The sequence below is a fragment of the Equus przewalskii genome, chromosome 4 (assembly GCF_037783145.1).
Source record: "Equus przewalskii isolate Varuska chromosome 4, EquPr2, whole genome shotgun sequence".
Lineage (NCBI taxonomy): Eukaryota > Metazoa > Chordata > Mammalia > Perissodactyla > Equidae > Equus > Equus przewalskii.
Genome location: NC_091834.1, coordinates 23781741 through 23803361, shown reverse-complemented (window position 1 = coordinate 23803361; position 21621 = coordinate 23781741). Strand labels below are relative to the sequence as shown.

The window sequence follows — 21621 nt, the reverse complement described above, 5'->3', positions numbered from 1 at the left end:
TTACATTTAGAGTGATTATTGATATATGAGGGCTTAATGCTACCATTTTATCACTTGTTATCTTGTTCTTCTGCATTTCCTTTGTTTCTCATCCCATGTATTTCGAACTACCAATTCAGTTAGGTAGTTTTCTATGATGATTTTCTTATTCTCCTTATTCATCATTTGTGTCTCTGTTCTACTTATTTGTTTAGTGATTACCATTCAGTTTGTATAAATAATCTCATAGATGAGATAGTCCGTTTTCTGATAACCTCTTATTTTCTTAGACTAAGCCAATTCCATCCCTTTGTTCTTCCTCTCCTAAGTTATGATTGTCATATCTTATTCCATCTTGTGTTGTGAGTTTGTGCTTAAATAATGAGATTATATTTATTTTTGAGGTTTTCCTTCCCTCTACCTTTAATGTTATAATTAAATATTTGCTAACCTGTTCTGATAAAGAGCTGAAATTTTATGATTTTGTCTACCTATTTATCTCCTTGCTGAGGGCTTTGTGGCCCCTTTCCTATTCTTTTCTCAGCTATGACAGCCTTCTTGAGGATTTTTTGTAGTTGGGGTCTTATGGCAATGAGCTACCTTAGCTTTTGTTTATCTGGGAAAAATTTTATGTCTCTATCATACCTGAAGGATGTTTTTGCTGGATAGAGTATTCTTGGCTGAAAGGTTTTGTCTTTTAGAATTTTGAATCTATCATTCCACTCTCTTCTAGCCTGTGAGGTTTCTGCTGGGAAATTCACTGAAAGCCTGATAGGGATTCCTTCATAAGTTATTTTCTTCTATCTTTCTTCCCATACTTTTTTTTTTTGTCATTCATTTTGGCTGGCTTTACTACTATATTCCTTGGAGAAGGTCTTTTTACATTGATATAGTTAGGAAATCTATTGACTTCTTTTGCTTGTATTCCCAGCTCCTTCCCTGGGTTTGGGAAGTTCTCAGCTATTATTTCTTTGAACAAGCTTTCTGCTCCCTTCTCTTTCTCTTCTCCCTCTGGAATACCTATAATCCTTATGTTGCACTTCCTACTTGAATCAGATATTCTCAGAGAATTTCTTCTCTTCTCTTTAGTCTTGGTTCTCCCTCCTCCTCCATATGATGCATTTCTATATTTCTGTCCTCTAAATTGCCAACTCTGACCCCCCAAAAATCTGCTCTATTTTTTAGGGTGTCCTTATTTTTCTTTATTTCATCCATTGTGTTTTTCATCTCCAACATTCTGATTGGTTCTTCTTTATAATTGCAATCTCTTTTGTGAAGGAGTTCATTATTTCATTGAACTGTCTTTCTGTATTTTCTTGTAACTTATTGAATTTTTTTATGATAGCTATTTTGCATTCTCTGTCATTTAGATTATAAATTTCTGCTTCTTCAGGATTAATTTCTGGGTACTCGTTAGGATTTTCCTACTGGTCTGGAGATTTGATGTTTTTTTTCATACTGCTTAAGAGTATATATTTGTGCTTCTGCATGGTGATAGTATCTATTTTCAGCTTCCACCTGCTGCCACTCAGTGGGAGTCAGGAGCTCACTGCAATCTGCTGCTGCCTCACTCCAGCAACTGACTGCTTTTCTGTCTGTGCAATGCTCTGACCAATCGGCTGACTGGAGTGCCAGGCAGGAGGAGGGGCGTTTTCTTCCACCTGTGCAATACCCCCAGCTGCTGCCTGCTTTTCTGTCTGTGTGGCACTCTGGCTGATGGGGTGACCTGGATTGCTGAGCATGGGGAGTGGTGCTTTCTTCTGCTTGCACCATCCTGGGGGCATTTTTGCTGGGTGCTCACTATCTGCTCTCCTGGGGTGCTACCTTGATAAAGAGACCCCTGCAATAGCTTAATAATCTCTGTGTTTGGCCTTCCCATCAGCTATGAGGGAAATCAGAGAGCAATGGTGTTCCTATGGAGGACCATCCCTTCCTCCTTTCCTCTCAGAGCCATGCACAGTCCTAGGGTCACTGCCATTTGGGAGGAAGAAAAGATTCCCCTTAACTCCTTACACTTCCTCCTGGAGGTCCAGCACCTCCACCTTCAGACATATGGCTGTGTGGGCCTCTCAGATGTCCTTTGTGTTGTGTGAGTGTCCTCTGTTGGTGTATGAATGTCCTTTTCATTGTATCTTAGAGGGGAGAGTTTAAGGGGAGAGCTCACTCTGCCATGATGCTGACATGACTCTTATTTGTAACTTTTTGCGGACGATTTTTTTTTACCTTTTTGCCTCAGAAAGATTCTTCAGCTAGTATGTCTCAAGTTTATCATAGCTTTGATTTCTGATGCCCATTTTCCTCAAGTAATATTTATCTTGTTTTATAATAATAGAATCAAAACAATTCTCAAATCTCTGTATATGGATTTTAGTGTGATTTATGTTAGGCATAATGTCCATAATAAATTGAACTTTATGCATTCATATATTCATTTAACAAATATTTATATTTATTAGGCACTTACTATTGACAGGTACTATGTTGTTCTGGCAGTACAGTGGTGAACAAAACAGATACTATACTCTCTGATTATGTGGTTTATAAGATTTTTCTTTGCTCCTGAAATTGAAAGTGTTCACCAACTTGTGTGTTGTGATCAGTATTCTTTTATTAATATTGACTAGTCTCTTTCATTTTGCAAATTTATAGCTTCCTCCTGCGCTGTAAAGTTTTTATCATTTTCATTATTATTTTCCTTCCTTTTAATTTATACTTATATTTTACACAGATTAGAACTTCTTGATTTATGTCTTACCTATCCTCTCATAAATTTATTATTTTTTGCTTTTGCTTTTCGTTTTTGAGGAAGATTCACCCTGAGCTAACATCTGTTGCCAATCTTCCTCTTTTTGATTGAGGAAGATTCACTGTGAGCTGACATCTGTGCCAATTCTCCTCTATTTTGTATGCGGGTCACTTTCACAAAATTTCCACCAACAAATGGTATAGATCCATGCCTGGGAATGAAACCTGGGTTGCCAAAGCAGAGCATGCCAAACTTAACCACTTGGCCATGGGGCTGGCCCCTTCTTTTGATGTTTTTGAGTTTTAAAATTTTCCTCTGATTAATGTTTCTTTAGCATTCAGCCTGATGTCCATTCACCATACTTAGTTTTATACATAGCCATTGTGTAATTTTCTTGTTCTTGGATTGTTTCATTTTCATAATCATCTGTTCTTCTCTATTTTGGCAAAGTTTTCTAAAAATTTCTTTTTGTTTGAAGAAATTGTTATAAGTGGAAATCTGATGTAATTTCTTAAAGTGATTTGATTCTCTGAACTACAATCTCTTTCCTTATATATGACTATTTTCTTTTCTGTCTTATACAGACTCATTTGTTCTTATCAAAAAAACTTGAAACTCACATGGTTTTTCCACACCATTTCAATGGTGTGAATCCAGGATAAGGGGCTATGAAGACAAGATATGAAAAATGTCCTCAATGTATTCCTATTCTTTACTGCCTCATGGATCCAGCAGTCTAGGCACTTTGAGAAGGAATTCAATTTACAATCAAGGATTTCAGAAGAAAACTACATGCCAAGGAGTATTCCTGCACGTTTAATGTGGCACTCAGAATTTGCCAGGGCATTGCTAATTTCTTGCTAAGACATTGTCGTAGCACCTATTCTTCACCATATGTAATTCTAGTCCAGTGTTTACTGCACAGTCTTTAAGGTTTTAAAATAAACATAATAAATCTTCCATTACCACTAACAATACAATCAAATGGCCATGATTTGAAAATAAATAAGCAGACTATTTGGAATGTGTCCTCAAATTGGATTCCATAAAAACATTTTTAGTATAGCTACAACCCAAAATACCAATAATCTTTAAATTCAAAATATGAAGATGGCATCTTATCCAGATAAGAAGCAGCACAGAATCCCGTCCTCAAATGTTCTATTTGAATGTCAGTCTCTTTTGTACTAATAAGCAGCTCATTCATTTGAGATCACAAGGCGTCCCAAACAGACAAAATAATATTGAAAAATATAAAGTTGGAGGATTCACATTTTCTGATTTAAAAACTTATTACAAACCTACAATAATCAAAATAGTGTGTACCAGCATAAGGATAGACCTATAGATCAATGGAATAGAATTGAGAGTTCAGAAATAAACCCAAATATCTATGGCCCATTTATTTTTGATAAGAGTGTCAAGACTATCCAATGAGGCAAAGAATACAAAAGAATGAAGTCAAACCCTTAACCTCACTCCATATACAAAAATTAACTCAAAATGGATCAAAAATCTAAATATAACAGCCTAAACTATAAAATTCTTAGAAGAAAACATAGGGGTAAATCTTTTTGATCTCGGGTTTGTCAATGGATTCATACATTTGACACCAAATGCATAAGTAATAAAAGAAAAAAACAGATAAATTAGACTACATAGAAACTAAAAGCTGTTGGCATCACAAATATTATCAGGAGAGTAAAAAGGCTATCTACAGAATGGGAGAAAATATTTGCAAATCACATACCTAATAAAGGTTTAGTATCTCTAATAATTAAAGAACACTTGCAACTCAACAACAAAAAGACAATTCAATTTAAAAAGGGACCAATTACTTGAACAGACACTTCTCTAAAGAAGATATTCAAATGACCAACAAGCACCTGAAAAGATGTTTAGCATCATTAGTGATTAAGAAAATGCAATTCAAACCTCCAGTGAGATACCACTTCATACCCTCTGGGATGGCTATAATCAAAACCATGTAAAATAACAAGTGTTGGCCAGGATGTGGAGCATTACCATATAACTCAGTAATTCCACTCCTGGGTATATACACAAAAGAAATGAATATTTATGGCAATATACAACTTATACACAAATGGTTAGAACAGCATTCTTTATAACAGCCAAAAAGTCGATGTTTCAGATGTCCTAGATAGCCATCAACATATGAATAGATAAATTGTGGTATATAAATACAGTGGAATATTATTCAGCTGTAAAAAGAATGATGTATTAATACATGCTACAACTTGAATGATCCTCAAAAACAATAAGGTAAGTGAAAGATGCTATACACAAAAGGACCCATATTGAATGATCCTTTTTTTCTTTCACTACTATTTTTCTTTGAGGAAGATTAGCCCTGAGCTAACATCTACCATAAATCCCCCACTTTTTGCTGAGGAAGACTGGCCCTGAACTCATATCTGTGCCCATCTTCCTCTACTTTATATGTGGGATGCCTACCACAGCATGGCTTGATAAGCGGTGCATAAGTCTGCACCTAGGATCTGAACCTGCAAACCCCTGGTCTCTGAAGCAGAATGTGTGAACTTAACCAGGTCACCACTAGGCTGGCCCCTTAAATGATTCTTTTTATCTGAAATATCCAGAATAAGCAAATCCATGAAGACAGAAAGCTTACTGTAGATTGCCTGGAAATGCGGGGAGAGAAAAGTGGGGTATGATTATTCAATGGGTACAAAGTGTTCTTCTTTGGTGATAAAAACCACAGAAGTTAGAAAGAGGTGATGGTTTCACAGCATTGTGAATACACTAAATGCCAAGGAATTGTATACTTTAAAATGGTTAATTTTATGCTATATGAATTTTGTGTCAAATGCAAAAAGTGTTTACAGACTAAAAAAGAAAAAGCTCAAACTCTATTTTCTTACAATCTCTTCTAGGTTCCTGAGTAGTACCTATACATACTGACATCTTGAGCATCATTAGTTTTCAGAGAGAAGCTGATTTCTTTCAATGTAATGCCTATCATTACAATAGAGAACTTTTGTTATTAACAGTAAAACAGTTTTCAATGATTTTTTAAAGCAACAAATTAATTTTGTGAATATAATTTCTCTCTCAAATAAGGACTTGTCTCCATACAAATAGTGCTAGTTTTCATGATATATGAATTTATGTAATTAGTTTTAATATGTGAGAGGCTATAATAAATTTTTCTCCTAAGTGTTTACAATATAGAGCAAAATTGGAGAAACTAAACTTTAAAGTAATTTTAGACTAAAAAAAAGAAACCTGATATACAAGTGCCCACTAATTAAATCTAAAGATATTTTTTTGTCACTGATTAACACAACTAGTATGTCATGCAGTATAAAATCATCTAATTTCATTATTCTTCTGAATCCCCATACAATGCCTGAAGGCATGCAAGACTTAGAGCAGTGGAAAATAAAAATAAATTCTGTTTGTAATTTTAAGAATGCAAGAAAATTCAAGTCTTTCAGCTCTGACTAGAGTTACTTCAAATACATACTGCCCAGCAGAATATTTCTTTTGACAGAGTTCTACTTACTGAGTTCTTTGCAATCCAGGGATTCTCATGGTATTCAGTCAAAGAGAGAGAACATAATGTAGAAAATGCTGTCTACTATGAACCATTGTGAACTCAGCAGCCTTTGGGAAGCTTTAGAAGAGAAGTTATTGTGGATGAGCTCCTTTTTAGACTTATTTTGAACTGGGATTATATTTAGTGTTGAGTACAGATATTTTGTCTCAGATACAAATAACACAAATGCATCCAACAAATATAGAAGTGAAATTTGAGTAACATTATTTAAGTATTTTCATTTCTTAAAAATAAAGTCAAGAAAAATAGAGCTTTTAAAGGTTATTTTTGGAAACATGTTTACAAGTATATATGAGATATTACTAAGAAAGTAAAAATACAGTATATTATGGTCTCAAATGATTTAGAGTTTTTCTAGTAATAAATGTGTGCACTTTATAGTTATCTTTTTTGAGAGGGTCAGAGAGCCCTCTATTTTCTTTGTTGGAAGTCCTTTGACCTTCAAAATAAAGTCATCCTATTGAAAGTAATTTAATCAAGAGATATGTTGAAGCACTTGGAAATGAATTTCTTTCTTTAATTTGTGAAACATTTCCCTTTTGCTATTAAATCTTATCATATGAAATTTGCATGAAAATCAATTGTAGCATCTTAGAGGTGACTTTGAACAAGTTTCAGCTGAATAACTATAAGTGTGGACATCAGTGCATTATCCACAAATGCTATATTCATCACAACTTATACGTATTTTTTAATAGCATTGCTCTTAATTCTACAAAGAAAATTATTTCATTGTTTGAAAAGGACATGTGAAAATGTTAATGAACTTGCCCATGCAAATATTCTAGGATAATGACATATGGTGCAAGTATTTTTACATAATCAGTCCCAAGATGGGATTAGCTAGTCATGTGTAACCAACAGATGTGTGCTTACAATAAATATTTTAGAAACTACTGCCTCTCTGTTAGATTCACTTCTATTAAATATTTCTAGACACTTAGCTTGAATTTGTAATGATACTTTAAGAATACAATCATGGTAGATAGAATGTTTTTAAAGAACATAGTCTCTGTTAAATGTCAAACTTGCTTTTCCATACCTTTAGCAGATATGTTCTTACTTAGTACAATATTTAGGTGGTTAAGTAGAATCAAGTAAGAACTAAGTTTCCAACGTGAAAATAGGTTATCAGGATTGTCCCCTTTGGTTATTGGGAAATGTTATCAATGTCTGTTCAGTTGTCAACTTTGACCTTAATCTAACAGCAATGGCAAATCTGACAGATATTCAAAATAAGCAATTGCTTGAGAAAATGTAGAGACACATTTTGATTTGACAGAAAGGAAAAAAAAAAACATTTTCTTTAATAATGTGAGCTGTCAGTGAACACAGAGCAATACTGACCCCTGAGGATTCATTGTTATTCAAAATGGTTCAGGGCAGTGCTGGGTTCTGGCAGAAGCTATACTTTTATAAACCAACTGCTCAGATTTAAATAATAGAATTGGCATATTTGCTAGAAAAGATAAAAACTGGCATTCAAATGTATAAAATGTTAGCCAAGTTGTTGACTGGTGGATATTTTATGATGCCACAAACATACAAAGTATGTCAATGCAAAGTCACAAGGGAGCTAGTTTTGCCTGAGACAACAAACAGGAAGTGACTAGTTTTGTAAAAAGAGGGCTAACCACCTTCTCACCTCCCTCATTGCCACACTGGGTTGCCGAGCCCATGGATAAAACACAACTGCCAAAGAGAAGGCAGTCTCTTGCACTGTATTCTTAAAGACAGAGTGGTGTGTCATTGTCTAAACACTTCCTTGGTCGTGAAGAAAAACTAGGAATTGCCTGACATTGTAAATGAGAGTCATGAGAAAGGAAATTTATATCCAAGTTTCACCATGAGAAACTAGGAAAGAAATTCAGACTGAGCAAGATTCTAGCTACTGTGATAAAGAAATCTCATTAGGTCTTTAATGAGAAGGAACTGAAGACACGCATTTCAATACACTTTAAATCCTGTACCGTTCATTGTATGAGTTTTTATAACAAATCTTCTGGAGTTTTCATCACAGAATGTGTGTTCAGTCAGTCTCTACTTGTTTTTATAAAATTATGAGATAAGGAGCCCTCCATATGTCAGTATATATAGATAAATATTGGACAAGACATATCTTAATTGATAAGTAGAATCAAAGATTCTAGTTTCCACACTGGGCAAAATCGGTAAGGAAATAACTTTTCATTATTCATTAATTATGGTGGCGTCTGAGATCAGTAGAGAGCCTCATCTCACAATGTATGTTAAGATGCCAGATCTGTATATTTATCTCCTCTTTTTAATCAAACCATTGGTGAGCTGAAGAAAATATCAGTTATTATTTTCCTGTGTTTGAAAGTATCCTTAAATGCAGAAAAATTGATTTAAATGAATGTTATTCTTTATTACATCATAAATATGGTGTTTATGAAGAGAGAAAATGGGTTATTCAAACAGTAGTCCTATTTTCAAAGGCTTTTTGGAAAAGAATAAATAAAAATAGTTAAGCCACTCCATGTTTCAAAATATAGAAAATGAGCTAAAAGCAAATAACAATGAAGCATAAATAGTAAAGATGTTGATAAATACTTCTCTTGAAACAAAAGAGACTTCCCTAAGAATATCAAAAGTGAAACCATACATCATACGTCAAAAATTACCATTAGCAATTGTTATGTGACAACATAAAGTCATGTGACCATCTCAAGAGTGAATGCAACACATATCCCAAGTATTGCATCCTTAATGAAAATCTTACAAGTCGTTTAGAGAAAGACAAGCACCTGCAATAAAAACACGGGCAAAAACATGAGCAAGTGATGTACTAAAGAAGCCCATTTGGCTGATAAAATTTTTTTTAAATAAATATTCAAATTTCATTGTAACTAAAGGAAAATAAAATAACAATGAAATTCTATTTAAAGGCCATTATATATTGCGAATATAGCAATGATATCCATCATTGATAGAGGTATGAAGACAAAGGGTTTTCATACATGACTAATGGCCTTGAAGACTTGTCAAATTTTCCCACAAGTTGTATGGCAAGGTACAAAAACAAAAATTCTCACAGGCCACTTCTAGGAATTCATCTTACTGTACTCCTGTAGATATTCGTGGTTTAGTAACTCTTGGTACATCCAGAGGGCCAAATAATTGGAATTGCAGGAAACATGCAGAACATCCTAATGCAGTTATTTTACTGTAATAGTAATCTATTTCTGGGCCAACAGTGATTTTTATTTTATATTTTTCCTTTCCTTATTCCTGTGAGTTTATTTTAAGAAAGTAACCTTGATTCTGAACAAAGGTTTGTAGATGAAAATATTTATTTCCACACTTTTCATATCTATATAGATCTGAAGCTTCCTATAAGAATTGGTGAATATATTATGACATATTAATATAACCTCTGGAAGAGATGTTTCAACTTTTTTATTAGCACATCATTAATGTAAAGTATATTCACACATTCATGCACCGTAGTCACATTCAGATATATATTATAACCGTCTGAAATACACATCACAGTTTAGTTGGGGGTATTTGTGAGTAGCATGAGTTGGGCTAATTTTTTAATATTTCTTTCTACATTTAAGTAATTTCTAAAATTAATATAATAAATTTTTATAAATAAAAATATTTCCCTCAAGAAATACGTATAGGTAGTTGTTTTTAATGTCATACTTAATGTGTATACTATTAGTTTAAGTTTAAAAAACAAGCTATAATCTTCTTCTGCACAATAGGATCAAATATGTGTCTAACTTTATGCGCAGATTAAAAATACAGCATAATTATGAAAGATTAATTTCTTCTTTATATTCTTTAATCTTCCACTTTATTAATTTAAAATTAGGAAGATGTTGTAAAATAAAACTCATAAGAAAACTTCTTTTCAAAATTAGTTAAGTAGAATAAAAACTCAATGTGAATAGTCTATACTTTATCTGAAATCCATAAAACATGGCCCTGTAACCACATTTATTTCAAAGTAGGTACATAAGAAATTTTGTGATGTTTATGAAAACATTGCTAGATATTGATTTCCAGAGTCACATGATGAGAAATCTTGCTGACGTGATTTTATTTTTTCATGACAGAAAGATCATTATTTGGATTCCTGCCAACAATTCTATAGGACCGCCCATTTTGTATTTACAGTGTTCCAGGATTCACTGAAAATACAAAGCAGCAAAAACCAAATATATTATATCCAATAGTGCTGTCTGATTATTTAAATGGAAATAAAGCATATAAATTGTAGACAAAAAGAAGTCTTATTACCCATGGCAGCACACGGGACTGGAAGGCTTTAGTTCACTCTAGTTCTGTGATACATATTGTGCTAATGGACTAAAACAGTCCTCAGCTTAATTACAAGGTCTTTCATGGATAACAGCATTCTTGTGTCATTGGACAAATTAAATTGGCCCATTTAAAACACTTATGGTATTCATTAGATAACCCTAGCGTTATTCAGTCTCTACGACTTTGGAAAGTATCTCATATAGCTTCATTTATGATAGCAGTAATATTTTTTTCTGACATTCCAGAACAGAGAAACAATAATATGAAACTAAAAGAATACACTGAAGATATTTTACTTGTAATTATTTCTTGAATGGTAGTGACTTTTTTCTTCTGCACTATTTTTTTCTGCGCCAGCATATCCAGCTAGGGTAGGGAGCATGCAAAACTTTGAAACAGGTTATGATGTGTCACATATGCAGCCCTTCCTGCTTTCTTCATCTTATTTCAGGCTATATGAATCATTTATTTGCAAATTTATTTTTTAGAATATTTGTTGATAATATATTCTAAGACCATTTGAAGTGGATAACGTAATTTTCACAAGCTCTATGTAATCACCACTAAAACAGAAGCAAAAATGAAATATCTGAATTTTGAATTAAATACTTTTATCTGCAATTGTTTTAAGCTCAACTCCTGTGCATGCTTTTATTTAAAGTAAGCTATTTAGTAAATCTGCAAGTCTTCCTCTCTTAAAACAAGTACCTCATTATTAAAAGTTGGCAAATATTATTCTTCTATTTCCTTTGGCATATATATGTTAAAATATATTGGTGCCTCATGGGGGAAAAACAACTAGTTAAAGTCGTGCATGTGAAAAGTGTGATTTCCTGTGGATTTGCTCACATGTAAGCAGGGGTTCCATGCAAACTGAGTCAGTTAACACGAGGATAATAACTGGGAGGGGTGCTGGCCCCCGCTCGCTTCTCTGCCATGTTGAAGTGCTGTTCTGCCATTCCTTAAGAGAGCAGTACTTGTTGGGGCCAGCCAAATAACAAATTCTTTACTTGAAAGACATTTTCGTATATTCAGTAGCTGAATATTATTTAGTGGGAAATGTGGATTTTAAATATTTTTATGGATATAATTAATCATGTGGGGAAAATACACTATTTCAATTTCAAAATTTAGCATGAACTACAGATGAATTTTTACTAACTTTAAAAAATATTTGCTAATATAAAGAAAAACAGTTGATTTTCGCATATCTATTCTACAATTTACCATCTTAGTGGACTCTTACTTGTTTTATTTTTTCATTTTAAAGGTTGGCACCTGAGCTAACTGCTGTCAATCTTTTTTTTTTCTGCTTTTTCTCCCCAAATTCCCTCAGCACATAGCTGTATATTTTAGTTGTGGGTCCTTCTGGTTGTGCTATGTGGGATTCCGTCTCAGCATGGCCTGATGAGCGGTGCCATGTCCAGGCCCAGGATCTGAGCCAGTGAAACTCTAGGCCACCAAGGGGAAGCACGTGAACTTAACCACTGGGCCACAGGGCCAGTCCCTGTTCTATTATTATTTATTTTACTTTTTTGGTATTTGTCTATACAACCATATCATGTACAATGAAAAATTTGTTCTCCTGTTTTCAATGGATGCGTCTCTTATTTTTGTCATGTTGCTTTGTTCGAATGCTCAGAAAATTAAAAAAAAAAATGAATCCAGGCATTCTTTTCCTACCTTTTATTTTTGAAAATATCTTTGGGGACTTTTGGGCTAAGTGTAAGGAGAACTGCAGTTTTGCATTAGTGTTTTACAAGTGAAGAAAGCATACTTTGAATTGTTAGATACTAGGTATGCTGCAGTCAGAAATTAATTTGGAGTTTTCCTTTTACATCAATAATTTAAATATGTCTGCATTCTAGTCTTAAAGAAATGCTTTTATTTCATCTCTGATTTTAAAAATAATTCATGTTCACTGGAAAGTAAATCAAATATTACAAGAAGCTAGTTAGAAGAAAGCAATGCTACTTATAAGCGTACTCAAAACAAAGTGATATGATAATGTATAGATTTTAATTATTTTCTATGAGATGTCCATACACAAAACTTTCTAAAAATGCAATTTTAATATTCAGATTGTATTGTACACTGATGTTTTAATATAACTATATAGTGTGAAACACATATCCATACAAATAAAATATAGACTTACATCATCATGGAATTATTGATTAGTTGTCATTTGTGTGGATATATTCTGTTTATATTTTAAGCCCCAAATCTAAATATTCTTGTTGCTTCAAATTTTGACTTTGGGTCCTAGAAAGTGTATTTCCTTTTCATTCTCTTGGTCTCTGTTTGACTCTGTTTCTGTCTCTTTCTAGACACACACACATACACACTAATAAAGAAATCTCCCAGGTTCAGAAAGAACACAAACAAGAGTTATAGCTTAATTGCTTATCCCACAGTGGCCACAGTAGTGAAGGTGGAGAGGGAAGAAGATGAGAATTACTACCCACATAGGCTGAAGGGAAAGAAATTCCTACATTCATGCAAGATGCAAGAAAGAGTAACAGTTGAATATGACCAGGAACAAATGAATGCATTTAGTAACAATAAAAAATGATTAATTAGCCTGATGTTTGGAAGAGTCCCCTCAACCTATGTACATCTGGAAGACATAGGGTTACTTTTTAAAATTATGGCTACAATCCTTCTACATTTTGTACAATGAAAAATATTGGCACAATCAGTTATCTTAAATTCAGATTATTTGGTTGAACCTATTGGAAAAAGTATTGAAGAATTCAGTAAGTTATAAAACAGAATATACTTATTACATTATTTACAGCATGAAATTACAAACAGAGGAAAACCCAGATGATTGGGTTGGGAGAGAAGAGAGAACAGGTCTTCCTATTCTTACATAGATACTTTCTATCTAAAACAATGCCCATACTAATAATTTTATGCATACATCATTTTATATTTTTGCTAATGTTTATTTGGGAGCATGATAAGTCAAGGGATAAGTGCATATATCATTTTGCTCATTTGTTTTTACTTGATATTTGCCCTATATCAGAGCACTAAACACTTCTAGAAAATCTCAGAGAAATAAAAAGTACTTCCATGAATTTATGAATTTATAGGCCCTTAAACTACCAAGCAAGTCTACTAATTTCCTCTATCTTTTTTCTTAAACCTACTATACCCACTCCTTACCTGTCCATTCACTCTCGTCAAGTAACATTCTCCAGATAGGAACTAGCTGCTACCACATCTGCAAACCTACCTCCATCTGCACTCCTCCCCGCTCCTTTTTTTTTTTTTTACTGTAATAGGGGATGTGTATCTCCTATAAATAAAGTCCAATTGTTATATCTCCTTCTACTTTATCAGAAAACATTCATTATCAAATATCTTTCCAGTATTGAATTAAGATTTTTATCAGTTTAATCTGTCTCATCAGCATTTAAGGTTTTTGAGTTTTTCCCATCTTAAAAACAATCTCCATTGACTCTCATTGAGTTCCATGACATCGCATTCTTACCACTTCTCTGATAGTCATTTCAGTGTTCTTTGGAAGCTTCTCTTTCTCTACTAGACAGTTGTGTATCAGAGTTCCTCAGTGCTCAGTCACAGTCTCTCTTCTCTCTTCATTCTACAATTTCTCCCTAGGCCAATTCATCTATATCCATAGCTTCACTTACTGCATAAATACTCACTGACGATAACTAAAGCTAAACATTCACATTTCTAACTCAGATGGCCTTGTCTTCACTCCAGACACTCATATTGATAGCTTGCAACCACAGCCCAAATCCTGCCCCCTTTTTTCTATATCCCAGGAGCTAAGAATGGTTTTTGTATGTTTAAAGAATTGTAGATATAGAAAAAGTAAGTAAACAGAAGAATGTGTAACAGTGACTATGTGTCTCACATAAAACCCAAAATATTTACTATCCAGACCTTTACAGACAAAATTTGGTAACTTCTATTTTAGATGACTCAGTCTCCTAAAAATCAACTAAGCCTGGACTCACAGTCTATACATTCCACCTTCTCAAACAATGTTCACTCAGTGAATGACATCATTATTCATTCATGCATATAAATCTAAAAGCTAGTGTTTATGCATGTACACTTTTACTTCCTTTATCCAATCTGTCATTATGTTTTATATTCTGAAGCATTTTGGAATCCATTTACTAGCATTTATTTCAATGTCATCGTCCTGGTCCAATATATCATCATCTCGCACCTAGCTCTGTCCAGCCGACCCTCCAGTCTGCACTTCATATTGCTGCTAGAATCACTTTTCCTCAGTAAACTGTTAATCATTTAACCCATGATTATTACACTTCAATGGCTTCTAGTTGACTTTACATTGTGAAGAGACTCATTACGTTGTCCTACAAGGCTCTGTATGATCTGACTCCTGTCCCATTCTCCAGCCCTACTCCCCACCACACTACCCCTTTCTTTTCTCACTCTAGCCACACTAACTTTCTATAGCTTCATTAGATCATCTGCCTCCAAACACTGGGCATTTCCATAGGTGATGCCCTGTGCCTGGAACCTTTTACCACCAGCATGCCTCTTTGCTTATTTAATTTGATCCTACTCATCGACTAGATTGCACTTCAGTAGCATTTCTTTGGAGAAGTCTTCCTTCACATTCTATCTAGGTCAGGTGCCATTTTAATACACTCTCTTCCAATATTCTGTGTGTGATACTTGGCTAACATGTCTTCCCTCTCCATATGCTGAAGTTCAAGGGAAGTGATCTGTCTGCTGCTTATCACTGTATTCCCTAAGTTTAGCACTCTGTCTAATAACCATAGCACTGAAAATAAACATCATTAATGAATGGATTGAGTCTCTGCTAAAAAGATTTTTATATAAAATCAGTGGAGAAATGATATATTAATTTAATAAATGGTTATGTACAACGGACTAATAATTTTTAAAGTAAAATTAGGTATTTGCCTTACACTATTAATCAAAATAAATCTAGGAGGGTGAAATATTTCATGTGAAGTAAGTACTATCAGGTAATGTATTTATGGATGAATTTCTAAGAATGATCCCAAAGTGTGAAATAAAAAAGGAAATAATGAAGGGATTTGACTATATTTAAAAATAAAAAAATTTAGAAAACCTGCACTCTAGACTTATACATGAAGAAGACTATAACTAATATTAAAAATGAAAATTAGAAAAACAATCTATAAGTCAGAACTTTACTAGTCTTCAAATATGTAAAACTCACTCCATTGCCGTTGTTTGTTACATACATTTCAGGTGAAATCCTAGTAAATATAGATTGCTTTGTTTATTTATGAAGCTTCTTGCCTATCTAACATTCATTTGGACCTCACTTTATATTAAATTTTTCAATGTATGGTTAAGAATCAGTAATGACTGATAGGCAGTGGTAGTCATCAATGTGGAGACAAATTTAAGGCTGCTTTCTCAGTTCCTACTGGAATGCATTATTTTCTTTGAGAGAAAGCACAGACTGCAGAGAGAAATAGAAAAATTCACTCCACTCAATGAACAATACCTACTAAGACTTCTTACGTGAATAGAATGCTTCAAGAAACGGATCTTGTGGGGCTTGCATGTTCTATTTCCTAAGAGACTATGCTTTTCCTACAAAGAAATGATCCCATCTTTTGAGCCTTGGATCATTAAATTTTCTGCGTTCCATATTTTAAATTCACTGAACAATTTCTTATCTTCCCCCTCCTTGTGTGTAAATGATTTTATACTGATTGATTGAAAAGTGAAACCGCCTGTCATTCTTTCAAACATTTTTCACACAATTTAATCATTAATTGATAGTTAAGTATTTTGTGTATATAAATAAACATCTTGACTTAAACATGAAACAATTCTAACATCAAGATGATGAAATACATTCTTCTTCTTCCATGTATATGAGCATATTTAATGTTAAGATAGATTTTGAGATTTCATTATTCAATAGTAAGACCTGTTTTAAAAAATCATAGGGGCTGTATTTTTTTATTTTTGAGTGATCAGTGTTTAAATTTTATTACTATTATACTTATTTTTAGCATTTTATTTTTCTATAATTTTTAAATCAAAGCAAAATTAACATAGTAGCAAACACCACAGGGAAATTTATGAGCGTTGAAACAAATTTCTTGGAATGCTATGGCCAAAATTTAAGATGATATTGAGACTTTGGAGATCCATGTTTCAGCCTTTTCTTACCTGTGATTATTTAGAAAAACTTAGACCCTCTTGAACTGAGTCCATATTTTGTTGATCAGATTAGGTTTAGGAAACATGTTATAGAAGTCAAAACCTAGGCTGGGTGTGGACCTACGCCACTCATTGGCGACAATGTTCTGATAGTGACCCACATACAAAATAGAGGAAGATTGGCACAGATGTCAACTCAGGGGAAATCTTCCTCAGCACACGCACACACACACACACACACACAAGAAGTCAAAATCTATCATCATTTCATTAAATTCATAATGTAACTGATAATCTGAAAACTACAGAGTTATATAAAATAGTCAAGAAGTGGTAGACAGATAGATAAATCATACCCAGCAAAAAATTATGAAGCGTATTAGAAAAGATGCTTATTAAATAGTTTAGGAGAATGGGCATCTCTTGCCTTCTTTCTTCTTTCTTTTTAAATAAAAACTTTATGGTTAAGAACTCCCTCCTGACCAGAACTTTTATATGACTCCCTGTGACAGTAAAACAACAATAAAAATTACGTCTTAATTACTACAAAAAATAACAGTAAACAGGTGGGGAAAATGGCTCCTATAATTGTCTAATTTAAAACATGACGCTACAATAGATTTTTGTTAGTGAATTCAAAGCACAGTTCAATGTATCAGGGGAACCTTGACAGAGGGCTTAAGGCAGTGGTATTTTGGTTGGATCAACTGTTTATAGAATGGCCAGCTTAACTTCAGCACTGTCTGTTACCAGTGATCTCTTCCCAGTCAGTCTCAAATTAGCAATCTTGCTTCTAAATGTAAATGGGGAAGTCAGCAATCTATTTGGCCATTTTGACTAATAGAAATAGTAATTTCATATCCTTCAACCGAATAATGAGAATGCAGACAGCAGAGGAATTTCTTTCTTAATTTTGTTACTCCAATAGATATAAATACATCCATTTGACAAACTCACATAAGATACTGAAATTTTCTTGGAATTTCCTTGTCTTTCCAAATGACTGGTTTCATGAACCATTGATTACAAAGTTTGAGGTAGAAAGAACCTTGGAATCTATATAAGCCAAATTGCTTCATTCTATACATGAGGCAATAATGCTATGAATATTAATAGTGATTTTTTTGGGAACATACTAAGTGCTCAATACTTTACAAAATACTTTGCATAAAATAACTCCTTTAATTTCTGTAAAAAATCCTATAACCTCAGTATTATTATCATCCACATTTTACAGCTGGAACTAAGATCTAACTTTGTTCAGCTTCTGTGTTTATGCTCTTAAGTGCTGAACTATAATGCCACATCCTGAAAACCCAATGAAATATATTTCTAATCTTAACCTCATTTCCTAGATGAAAAACTAAAACCAAAAGGGGTTATGTCCTTACCCTAGGTCACATTTCATACTCTGCTCGAATTCTGCTCACAGCTGGGTCTCAGACTGATTTAAATGTCAGAGCAGTGTTCTTTCTCATAAATACATAGTTAACTCAGAATAGTCTTCTATTTATTCTTTCAATCACATCAGATGATAGTATCTTAATTATATGCAATTTTGTGGTTCCTGTTTGTCAATTAGGGCTTTTTAATGCTACAAGTAATCAAAAGAAAAAACCAATGCAAATCAGTTTAAGCAAATAACAAAAAAATTGAACTGAATCACTCACCAAACTACAAAGTCCGTAGGTAGAGCAAGCTTTGGGTTTGCTTTGATTTAGTGGCTACGCTTGGCAAAGACCCAGTTTCTCTCTCTCTTCAAGTACGACAGATTTCTTTTTCACCTAAGTCTGGATTCTCACACTCAGGAAAATATGTGGTAACAGCTCCAGGCTTCAAATTCATGACTTCTGGTAGATTTTTCAGATGATTGAGCAATGCTGTTTCACAAAAGTCTCAATAAATCTCTCTTCATGGTTCAGTTTAATTGGATCAGACTCCAATTTCTAATTCAATTCTTTTAGCTATACAAATTCTGTTTGTTGAATGGCTTACTCATGATTAGATTAGTTCAGATTCTAACTAAGGTGTGACTTTGATTTGTCAGAAGCAATCAGTGTTTACCATAGAACTGGGTCAATGTCATTCCCCAATCGCACCTGCAAAAACAAAAGAAAAACAAAGACTGCTACATAACTGGAGAGGAACAGGAGGATTGCTGAGATATGAAATGCCAGCAAACCTATGGCCCAGGAAATTCATAATGTGACAGTGATCCTTTACTAAGGATGTACCCTGGATACACTGTGGAATCTTTGCATTTTTTTTCTTATGTTTTAACCTTTTAATTGTGAAATATAATTTATGTACTGAAAAGTAAATTGAATGTCTCTTAGTACACACTTGCCTTCATTTCTGTTGGTTGTATGCCTGTAGATTTGTTGGACCATTGGATTTGTATCTGTTTAACATATTAAGTATAGACAAATCGTTTTCCGAAGTAATTACACCAATTTACTGTCCTGCTAGCTGGGAGAGAGTTTCTCTTTTTCCACATTCTTTCTAAATCATGCCATTATGAGTCATGTGAATTTCAGCTTTTCTGGTGTGTATCCACCAGTAACCTCTCAATGAAGGTTTCCTTTGTATTTCCCTGGCTAGAAATTTATTAGTCTTTTGTATACTTTCTTGTGTTAAGTGACTATTGAAGTCTCTTACACATTTTTTTCAATTAGTTTGTCTGATTTCATATGTATGTGGAAGTCTTTATACATTTCAATATGAGCTATTTGACAATTTTTCTTGTATTGCAAATATCTTCTCCCATTCGATGACTTCATTTCCATTCTTTTTTTTTTTTTTTTTAAAGATTTTATTTTTTCCTTTTTCTCCCCAGCCCCCCCGGTACATAGTTGTGTATTCTTCGTTGTGGGTTCTTCTAGTTGTGGCATGTGGGACGCTGCCTCAGCGTGGTCTGACGAGCAGTGCCATGTCCGCGCCCAGGATTCGAACTAACGAAGCACTGGGCCGCCTGCAGCGGAGCGCGGGAACTTAACCACTCGGCCACGGGGCCAGCCCCTTCATTTCCATTCTTAATAGCGTAGTTTGACAAAGATTTCTTAACAATGTAGCTAAATGTATCAATCTTTAAATTTATACCTATTGTTTTTTGTGTTCTATAAAACTATTTATCGACTGATACATCAAAAACTCTCCTTTTACATTATTGGTTAAGCTTTATTATTTTTCCTTTGACTTAGATAGCTACAACTAATTTTGAATTGCTATTTATGTGTGGTATGTGACAGAAATCATGTTATATTTATCATTACACATAGATCTCCAATGCCACAGCACCATTTAATGGAAAATAATCCTTTCTGTCTTGGTTATTGTAGATAATGCTACAATAAACACGGGGGGTACAGATCTCTCTTTGAGCTAATGATAACATTTCCTTTGGATATATACCCCAAAGTAAAATTGCTGAATCATATAGTAGGTCTATTTTTAATTTTTGAGGAACTTCCATACTGGTTTCATAGTGGCTGTACTAACTTACATTCCCACCAACAATGCATAAGTGTTCTCTTTTCTCTACATCCTAGCCAACACTTATCTCTTGTCTTTTTGATAATTAGCCATTCTAACAGGTATGAGGTGATATCTCATTGTGGTTTTGATTTGCATTTCCCTGATGATTAGTGATGTTAAGTATTTTTCCATGTACCTGTTGGCCATTTGAATATCATCTTTGAAAAAGTGTCTAGTTAGGTTCATTTCAGCATTGTTTACAATAGCCAAAACATGGAAAAATCAATTTCTTGATGGATGAATTGATAAAGAAAATGTGGTATGTATAGTTATGTGTCAATGTGTCTCTGAACAATGGGTACACATTCTGAGAAATGTATCGTTACGTGATTTCATTGTTGTACGAATATCATAGAGAGTACTTACACAAACCTATACATTATAGCCTACTACATACCTAGGCTACATGATACTAATCTTATGGGACTACCATTATATATGTGGCCCGTTGTTGACTGAAATGTCATTATGCCATGCATGAGGGTATATACAAAGAAGAACTCACAGGAACAGAGAACAGATTGGTGGTTACCAGAGAGGATGGAGTAGGGAATGGGTGAAGGTGGTCAAAGGGTACAAACTTTCACTTATAAGAGAAATAAGTTCTGGAAATTTAATGCACAGCATGGTGACTATAGTTAATAATACTGTATTATATATTTGAAAGTTGCTAAGAGACTACATCTTAAAAATTCTCGTCACAAGAAAAAAAAATTTTTGTAACTTGAGATGATGGATATTAGCTAACCTTACTGTAATCATTTTGCAATATATACATATATCAAATCATTGTATTGTACACCTTAACCTTATACAATGTTATATGTCAGTTACAGCTCAATAACATCTCCTTTCTCCAATGCTCTACAGTGCCAGTTTTTCATAAATCTATATTCATGTATTTGTGGATATTTTGGGGGATTCTAAATTCTGTTTTGTCGGTTTGTTTCTTCTTGCTTTATCAGCTAACCATTTTAATTATTGTAGTTTTATATTGAGATTTGATATTGGAAAAACTGAGTTATCTCACGTAGTTTTTCATTAAAATTACCTTAGCTGTTCTTGGTCCTCACTATTTTCACATATGTTTTGGAATCAGCTCATCAGATTCAAACACAAAACTTCTAATAGGTGAGAATACATTGAATCTTTAGGTCAATATGGAGAAAATTATCTTCATTATAATACAGTGATGCACCACATAATGATGTCAAGGTGTCAATGAAGGACCACATATACAGTGGTGATCCCATAAGATTAATATCATATAACCTAGGTG

General features: G+C 33.7%; 1 long non-coding RNA gene across 1 annotated transcript in view; it reads right to left on the bottom strand.

Moving 5' to 3' along the window:
• LOC139082785 (uncharacterized) overlaps positions 1–18668 on the bottom strand; it is a 29105-nt gene extending 10437 nt beyond the window's left edge. Inside the window, exon 1 of the long non-coding RNA XR_011539017.1 lies at positions 18479–18668. This is a non-coding gene — a long non-coding RNA (uncharacterized lncRNA). The remainder of the gene's footprint in view (positions 1–18478) is intronic.
• Between the last annotated feature and the right edge of the window lie 2953 nt (positions 18669–21621).